The sequence below is a fragment of the Solanum lycopersicum genome, chromosome 3, assembly GCF_036512215.1.
Source record: "Solanum lycopersicum chromosome 3, SLM_r2.1".
Taxonomy (NCBI): domain Eukaryota; kingdom Viridiplantae; phylum Streptophyta; class Magnoliopsida; order Solanales; family Solanaceae; genus Solanum; species Solanum lycopersicum.
In genome coordinates, this window is record NC_090802.1 from 46,167,085 (window position 1) to 46,176,363 (window position 9,279).

Here is a 9,279-nt window from a genome sequence, read left to right on the forward strand (position 1 = left end):
ATTTCCTCATGTTGCGATATTGAGCTCTTATACGTAGTAACTGGTGTTTTGAGTTTCGATTTGTAAATTCCATGTTTATATGTAGATTTGAGTTGTAGCTCATGTTTTAATATTTTGTTTTTGGTTGGGATGTTAATCTTGAGTCATCTTTCCCGATAAAATGATTGTAGTGTCATTCGGGGACGAATATTCCTGGGATAATGTAACACTCCGTCAGTCCAAGGCCTAATATAGACCCTCATTTGAAAATAAAAGACTTGTAACACTATTTTAAGGCCTAAAATAATGTATTTAAATCATTTAGGAAGTTTTAGATTCAAAACGTCAAGGAACATCCAGGACGTTTGAAGACTAGTGAAATAAGTGCTACTGTGACTTGGCATGTTTCATGGAGTTTTAAGAGTCGTAATTCGATAAAATTTGTAATAAGGTGTTAAAAATATATTAGAGTGTGTTTAGTGTCCAAATGTTTGGATACAATTCCCCAAGGACCACCCTAGGGGGTCCTTAGAGAGGACCCTTCAATTAGACCAAAAAGTTGTTTTTTACATTGTGCAAACGACAAGCTGTCAATTGATCGAAGCTCCGTCTATGGATCCTTCATCCAATACTTATTCATTTCCCTAAAAGGACCAAAACACCAGTCTCTCACCCAATCGATTCCTTGCCAGTACAGGGCGTCGATTGACCTACAAACCATAGGTCGGGGTCTCGTACGTGGAGTCTATTTTATGTTGTCCAATTATTAGTCAAGTCATTTAATTAGTTTATTAGTTAGGCATTTAATTAGTGGTTAAGAGATCTATAGTTTAGTTAGTTAAGAGACTATAAAAGTCGAACATTCATTAATCAAACCTAACACTCTTCAATTCAAAAAACTCAAAACTCCCCTCCTTCTCTCTACTTTTCATCTCCCCATAGATGACCAATAAAGACCAAGATTTGAGGGAATTAGGGATGCAAGATCTCAAATTTCTCTACACCAATCTTTAGTGATTAACAGTTTACGGAAGCTCTTCACTATTGGGACTCCCTTCCCCAAATGTTTTTCAAAGCTGATTATACAATTGATAAAATCATGGGTTTCCTTCTTATTCAAAAATTGATCATTCAAAATGAATATTTCCTTGTTTCTTTTGATTATAATGGATATATTATGATGTATTATTGGTTATTTATTGTGCTTTTTGATGTTAGACCTAATTCTATGGAAAAATCATTAATTGACCCTATTTCCGTAACCCTAGGTTGTGAATTGATGCAAAAATTTTTAAGTGGCGATGAAATTTACTTAGTTCTTGTGTTGATTAAGATTATATGATGTTATTAATTCTATTAATGGATGAATGTGATTGGTTGAATTAAGACCATTGAAGGACTCTTGTGAAGGTGAATTGGTAAGACTTTCTTATCTTGAATCCTTACTTCAATTGTGATGGATTAGACTTGATGATTATGTTCAATTATGTCACGACCAGAATCTAGACCCCAGACAAGACCGGCTTCGTTTACCTCTCAGACGTCGCAAACAAGCCTACATACGTTATTCTTACTTTATCTAAAAATATAGAGATATATGGGATTAGTACACACTTGTACTAAGTATCGGTACATGCAAGAACACACCAAGGACATGCATGAGTAAGAATAGCACTTTCCTAACTACATGATTATGGAAAGTCAAGTCAGTGGATTTGCCATATTTGAATTAGGAAAATAAGTGAACTTTCCAAATATGGATTAGGAAAGTCATGCCATGAGAGTAACATGCATCATCAAACTTAACATATTTCATACAGCACATATCGTCTTAACGTAGCATACATCATATTGCATATGAGACATAACATCATACACATAGAACATATCATACGCCATGAGACCTTGGAATGCTAGACTTGACATTAAGACTTTCAAAAATGAGAACTCAGCATATGGGTCCTCACTTACGGAGTGTTCATTAATAAACACAGAGTCTACTTCATTCGCTCATATGTACTTCACTTCATTTCGTTCCTAGGCTAGTGTGGACTCCTGCTATACCTAAAAATATATTTAAAAACTTTCATCGGGTACGTTGTTCAATGACCATGAATGACCTAATGCCATTCCTTTTGTCTAACTCACTTCTTGATCATCCTGCCCTACAACCTTTGTTACCATTCATTTAATTATGAGCATCATTTGAGGATGACCTCATTCTAAATTCATTCATTGGGACTTTATCTTTAACTGATAAAGATCATGTGAGCATCATGAAATCCAGTGTCATGAAATCTTACAAAACAATAAGATAGAATCACCTGCCAAAGTGACCCAAAACATGCTAGCGTACATAGGAGTTGAACCCCGCCAGATCCCTATATTGGCAGTATAGGTTCGAAGACTAGCAGATATAAAGAGACACATACCCAGCATGCCAGACAATCTCATCTCATGATAGTTAGGTGAACCTTCGCCCTTCTTGAAAGAAGGCATCACCTCTCATAGCTAGTCTGTCGGTGCTCAATATAAAGTTCCTTTACATTCAACTCAAACGTCATAGCTCAAATAGATGATTTCGCATCTCATCATTAGCACTAAGTGTGTTAATCTCAATACATTCATTAGAGTGTTCATAGAGACTATTCTCTTCATTAAGTTTACACTCTAATAGGTGAGTACATTTTTGGTAACATTTACTTAGTATCATTTGATATTGCTCTCATATTTTACTTTAGCCTCATATCATGTTGTCACCACATTCATTAACATTAGCACATTTGTTCTTCATAATTACTCACCCCTTTTTACATGAATGTTAATCTCATCATATGCCAATGGATTTTGCAATTAAGTGTGTTTCACACTCTAACTTTACCCTTCAAGGGTTTCTTCATTTCATTGGTCATTTCATCCTTTCATTGTTCATTTCGTCATATGCCAATGCACTTGGCCATTCAGTGTATCTTACACTCGTACTTAACCCTCTAGGGTTTCATTCATTTCATAACATACATCTTAGGTTCACTTATTTCTAATCGTATGCTAGACTTATGGGTCTATACATACAAGTAATGAGGCTTCATTCATAGTTTGTTAAGTGACTCATAGCTTCCTAAGGTTATGTAGTACAAGACTTATGTATCTTGCATATATGGCAAGATTTTGATTTTGATATAAGTAAGTGACATTATTCTTTAACATTTAATCCCTTGAACAACACCTACATTTTTCCTTGATTTTATTTTTAGTCCTCATGACATTGGGACCCTATATCGAACCCCAACATCAACATTTCTTTTTAGATCTTTTTTTCTAGAACTTCTCTCCTTTTGGCCGAGAGGTTGTGGATTCGAACCCCCACAACCCCCACTTTATTTTCCTATCTATTTTCCTTGTCCATTTCTGCTTAACCAGGAGGTTGTGGGATCAAAATCCCACAGCCTTTCTTTAATTTTTTCTTTATTTCACTTGGGACTTTGTGTTTGTGGGTTTGAAGCCCCAAAGTTTCCTTATTTTATTTATTTTCATTTAAAATTTAATTAATTAAGCGTTGGCAATGAGGTTGTGGGATCGAGCCCCCACAGCCTCACTTTATTTTCTTTTTAATTTCTCTCTATGCCTCCTCTTTCAGCCAAGAGGTGGTGGGATCGAATCCCACTCCTCCCATTGTTTTTATTAATTTAAAACTCCCCTCTTATTCTCTTTTTTCGATGAGAGGTTGTGCATTCAAATCCCACACCTCTCATTTATTTTTCTTCAGCTTTAATGTAGTGAGGTCTTGGGTTCAATCCCCTGTGACCTCACATGTTTTAAATAGATTTTTAAACCTCTCAACCTCAAGTATTCTGGCCGAAAATTCCATTACCATGTGCTGGAAATTTTATTGAATTTTCTGGCCTTTATTTAACAACATTCATACGTTCGTTTTGAGGTACTTTCACAATTCGTTTAACACATTCTTAGGTGTAGAGTCATTGGTTTTTTAGCTTAGATTTTTCAACTTAAGAGCAGCCACCTTACAGTTCATTTAAAATCACAATTTACAAACCTTATGCACAAGAATTCCAATCATCAAACAAGCATTTCAAGATTTCAAATGAAGAACAACAACAAACATTTTACACATTGCAATACATCATTTTCGGTTAACATTATTGAACATGGTTACAATTTCAAACATAAAATCATAAGGAACATCATATTTCACACTTATATACCAGCGACCATACCAATATCATGATTTCTAAACTAATTTAGATTGAAATCCAAAGGAGACTATGGACAAGGAGTTCAACAATAAAGGGGACAGCCCTAGTTTCATACGTTGAATTTTGTAGAGAGAAATTTCTCGTGGACAAAGGATTCAAAGAAAGAAAACCCATACCTTGTTGTAGCTTTACACACCTTCCATATGCTGCCCAAAATATTCCCTAAACCTTCAACACAAACACGTTGAGAAGATGATGAAAAGTTTTTGTTTCTTAAGTTAGCTTGCTTGCTTGTATATTTTTTTTTGTAATTTCTTGAGTGTAGAGATATTTGGATTGTTTTCTAATGTTTTTATCTTCTGTTTTTCAGCCATGAAAAACAATTTGGACGAGAGAGAGAGAGAGATTTAGGCGTGAGAGAGAGAGTTTGTATGAGTACCTCTTAAAACTAGGATAGTTGACAAGACATAGTCAATTTTAAAAAAACCTTGATTACTAAATAGATAAATAAATTATAATTAATAATAAAATATGATATTACTTTTTAAATCAGACATTAATTATTAATTAATTAAATTAATTCACCAATAATAAAAATCACATTAAATCATTGCTCCCACTTAGGTTCGAACCAGGGAGGAGCAAGACTTCATACCTCTGTCCATAAATTTCCCCTCCACTTTATCAATTAAATAATTAGTTACATATTTAGGATCATTATGATACTAACCTTATCAAGGAAAAAGACCATTTTACCTCAAGACCCTTCAAACATAAGATTTCCTCTTTTTAATTATGGTAAAAACTCCTTTGAGTAAATCTTCATATTAGAGAACCCTACATGGTTGGAACCAAACTTTTCAAGCTCAACTGACTTCCCAAGTTAGTTGGATTGGCTGTAGCAAGGTTTTCGAGGTCTGGTTTTACGTGCATCAGTCCGTGTGAACCCTGGTCTAATCGTACAAATTCTTGACACATTAAGCATTTCTAGTATTATATATTTTTAGGGTTATTGCAAAATGCAGTACTACATCTGATTAGGTTAAGTAGGTGATAGTATGATGGATATAATTGAAATGTTTTGACTATATATATTATGAATATTATGATTATGTTTTGATCTTATAAGGGTGATTGTGAATCACTTATCTACCTTACTATGCCATGATGATTATAATGTGTTAATGTCATATATAAAGGTTGTAATGAAAGGATATTCTCATGAAATAGCTAATGAGATAATGACTACGACTATAGAAGGGATTAGTCTTCTATGCCCTCATACAAAGTTATGATGTTTAAAGGATGACGTAAAGACATTTGAAAAAAGGGACTCTAGCTTACCACTGATTGAACTAGGAGTGAGGAGTGTCCCTTACTAATTAGGGGAGGTAGGTTCACTACATTCTCATGAGAAAGAGATTACAATGCTAATTGAATAATGAGGGTTGCTACTATGTCTATTAGTTCTCTAACTATGTTCCCCTCATAGGAATAATAACTGATGGATCCACCTAGAATGCTATGCTTATGTGTTGGTTCTACCTTGGCAAGTAGACAACCTTTTTTTTGTGTAGGTCTTCCTAAATTTGGATTCAACATTTAGCTCATGTGAAATATGTTTGTTTACGCAATTGTTCCTTAAAGTAAAATGAATGACTAATTGAAAATAAAGATGGACATCGATTAAGATGACTTGAGAAGTCTACTTATGATAGGTGGAGGTATGTGACTCTACCTAAACATTGCACAAGTTAACCCTTAAAGGAGTCCTAGGGGATGGACTTATGTATTATGATATAATGTAATGTGAAATGTTGAATTTATATGACGATACTCTTATATGATGATAGTTTCACTTATGAACATGTTTTTGGTCTATATTGCTTAATGTGGTAATGACTACCTACGGTGATATGTTTTATGAATCAAAGAATTACTTATGGTCTCCTATCTTTTTTACTTGATTGTGTTGGGTTATGGGGATTCACATGACCTTTGCACTTGTAGGCTTAGGATGGGATTCATTGTAAGGGTTTTCTAAATTATATAAACTTAAACTTGTGAACATGGTATGTTTATGTAGTTCATATTTTGTTGTATTGATTATGAAAATGAATTGTGTTATTGGAATCTTTATATTGCATTAGTTCTCTTATATGTGCATTAAAGGCTTTCCAAACGGTGTAGTTTGTTTTCTAAAAAAATGGTCCCTTTCATGCATGCTTTCAAATGTTTTGTGTGCATCGTTTCCATACTTAGTAAAAGTGGTGTACTAATCCATATTCCTATGTTTTCTACAAATATGTAGGATCCGACAATTGAGATTTTAGAAGGACGCTTGTAGAAGATTGTGACTCTTTTCGCCAAGTGTTCGTAGGTACTCATGTTCTGGGATGTTACCTTTTTCATATTCTAGATTTGTAATTATACCGTCATAAAGACATTATTCACTCCTTTACCATTGGATACATTATTGTACGTCTATATGGTATATTGAAGTTGTAATGTCTAAGTCCTATATTGTACTCGATAAGATAGTATTATATGAGACGATCTTGTTAGACTATCTTTCATATATTAGTTATGTTGCCTAAACGATAAGCCAATGTAAGCTTCCTATGCGAGGAGTCTTAGTAAACTCCATCTCAATAAATATGATTATTAAGTGATAGGTCTGTGTAAACCTCTATATGTAAGAATTGTTTTAATTTTCCACATTTTAACGTATGAATTGTTGTGACAAATGCTAAGATACTAGTCTTAGTCCTCTCCGTGGATGACGACGCCGATTTTGTCTTGAGGGTTCCCACAAGTCGTAACAATTTAGGTGCCTAATGAGTAGGGGAAAAGACCAAAATAACCCAACTGAAAAAATCTGACAGTTTATCACGTTCAGTTTCATGGACCGTTAAAGGAACCACGGACCGAAGGGTCGGTCATGCTCCTTGTGTAGGAGTTGGGGGTTCTACGGTATCGTCCATATGACCCTATAACGGCCCGTGTGAAGGACCACGAACTGTGAAGAGCCCTGTGGTTCTTACTTTGTCTAAGGTTTGGAGGTTTAGGTCTAGAGTTTTTCTAGTTAGGTGTCATATACACCCCCACGATCCATCTTCAGGAGCACGGATCATAAACGTCCCTGTGGTCTTACTTGGGATAGGGGTTTTGTCGATTACTAGTTAGCTTTCTACAGATGCCACCATTACCTGTTGTGACACCATAGGCTATGAAGGTCATCGTGGTCTTTACTTAGGCATGGGGGTCAAATTGACAGGCTAAAGGGGACTACTGTCGAAGTCTCCGTGGATTCCACCACGGCCTTTCTTCAAGACCACATCCCGTGAAGGCTAGCGTGTTCTAACTCCTAGGCCTACTGGAGTCCAACTCCCTATCACAAGAGGAATTAACAGACTGTGGACCTTATCATGAACTGCGAACCGTGCTGTGGTTTACTATTTCACGTAGTTTCTGTAAAAAAATTCAAGGTATGGTTTTTGAGGTATCATAATATCTCCCCTTGGGAACATCTGTCCTCGAATGAAGAATAAACTAGTTAAAGTAGAGGCAAAGAACTACAAACCCTACCACTAATTTTTTGGAAACTAATTTCTAGCTTAACTGAGTTCTACGAACATGCAAATATTCTCAAAAAGCAAGTACAAATAGAAGGAACATAGTACTAAGACTGAGATTGTGCATAAAGGACTAAAAGTTTAAATAGGAACTATTACCTCAAGATGGAGTGGAATCAGAAGGAAAAAGAGATGAGGGTACTTACATTTCATGGATGTTTTTGCATACCAAGTAGCTCCGTTTACGACATTCATAGTTGACGATCAAGAATCTCAACTAGCACACCCTCATAAGTGGGTTTATCTTCACATACACACTTTTGAAAGGTACAATAGATGTTTGATCAACCATACACTTCTTCGGCAAAGAAATATGAAACACCAGATTCACTGCAGTGCTTCCTTTTCATGACAAATATCATTACTCCTTTAGTAGGAGACACTTTCATGAAAACCCATTCATCTACATTGAACTCTAGTTCCCTTCTCGTTAGATCTACATAACACTTCTAACGACTCTAGGTTGTCAATAGTCTTTTTATATTGAGTTGCACTTTATCCATAGAATCATGGACTTAATCTGGTCCTATTGAGGTTGTTTCTGCTACTCTAAACCAACCAACTTGAGATATACATCTACGCTCATATAATGCCTCATAAGGGGTAAACTGAATGCTTGAATGATAAATATTATCATAGGCAAACAATATAAGAGAAATTGAAGCCTTGAAGTTTATCACACAAGCTTTCAGCATGTCCTCTATGGTCTGAATGGCAAGCTCTTCCTGACCATCAATCTACAGATGAAATGATAAGGTTAAGGTTAACTTCAGTACCAAGATCTTTCTAAAATGACTTCTAGGAATAAGAGGTAATGTGAGAACCTCTATCTGAGCTGCTGTACAAAGGAACCACATGTAATATGAATGTATAACTAATGTAAATCTTTGCATAGTCGTTTGTTGAATCTGTAGTCTTAACTGCAAAAAATTGTGAAGACTTAGGAACTCTGTCCATTATCACCCAAATGGATTCATGTAGTAGTCTACAAGTACGAGGTGAACCTATGATGAAATCCATATTGATCACTTCCCACTTCAAAGTAGGAATGTTTATTTGTTGGGTCATACCTCCTAGTTATTGATGTTCTACCTTAACCTCCTTACAATTAGATAACTTAGTTATAGAATTCATTATATCCACTTAAATCTCATTCCACCAATATAATTTCCACAAATCATGCCACATATTAGTTGTGCCTACATAAATTGAACTTTTTGGAGTTATGGACTTCTGCAAGAATATGATGTCTCAACTCATCATCCTAAGGAACACACAATTTACCCTGGTACCGAAGCACACCTCCCCCTTGGGAAAAAGGCTTGACCCTCTGTTGATGGATCATGTGTATGTTCAAGCAAGATCAAATCACTATCTTGCTTCTCCTTAACCTTTAATACCATTGAAGATTCTAACCCATTCAAGATTGTTACACCACTATCTGATATGTT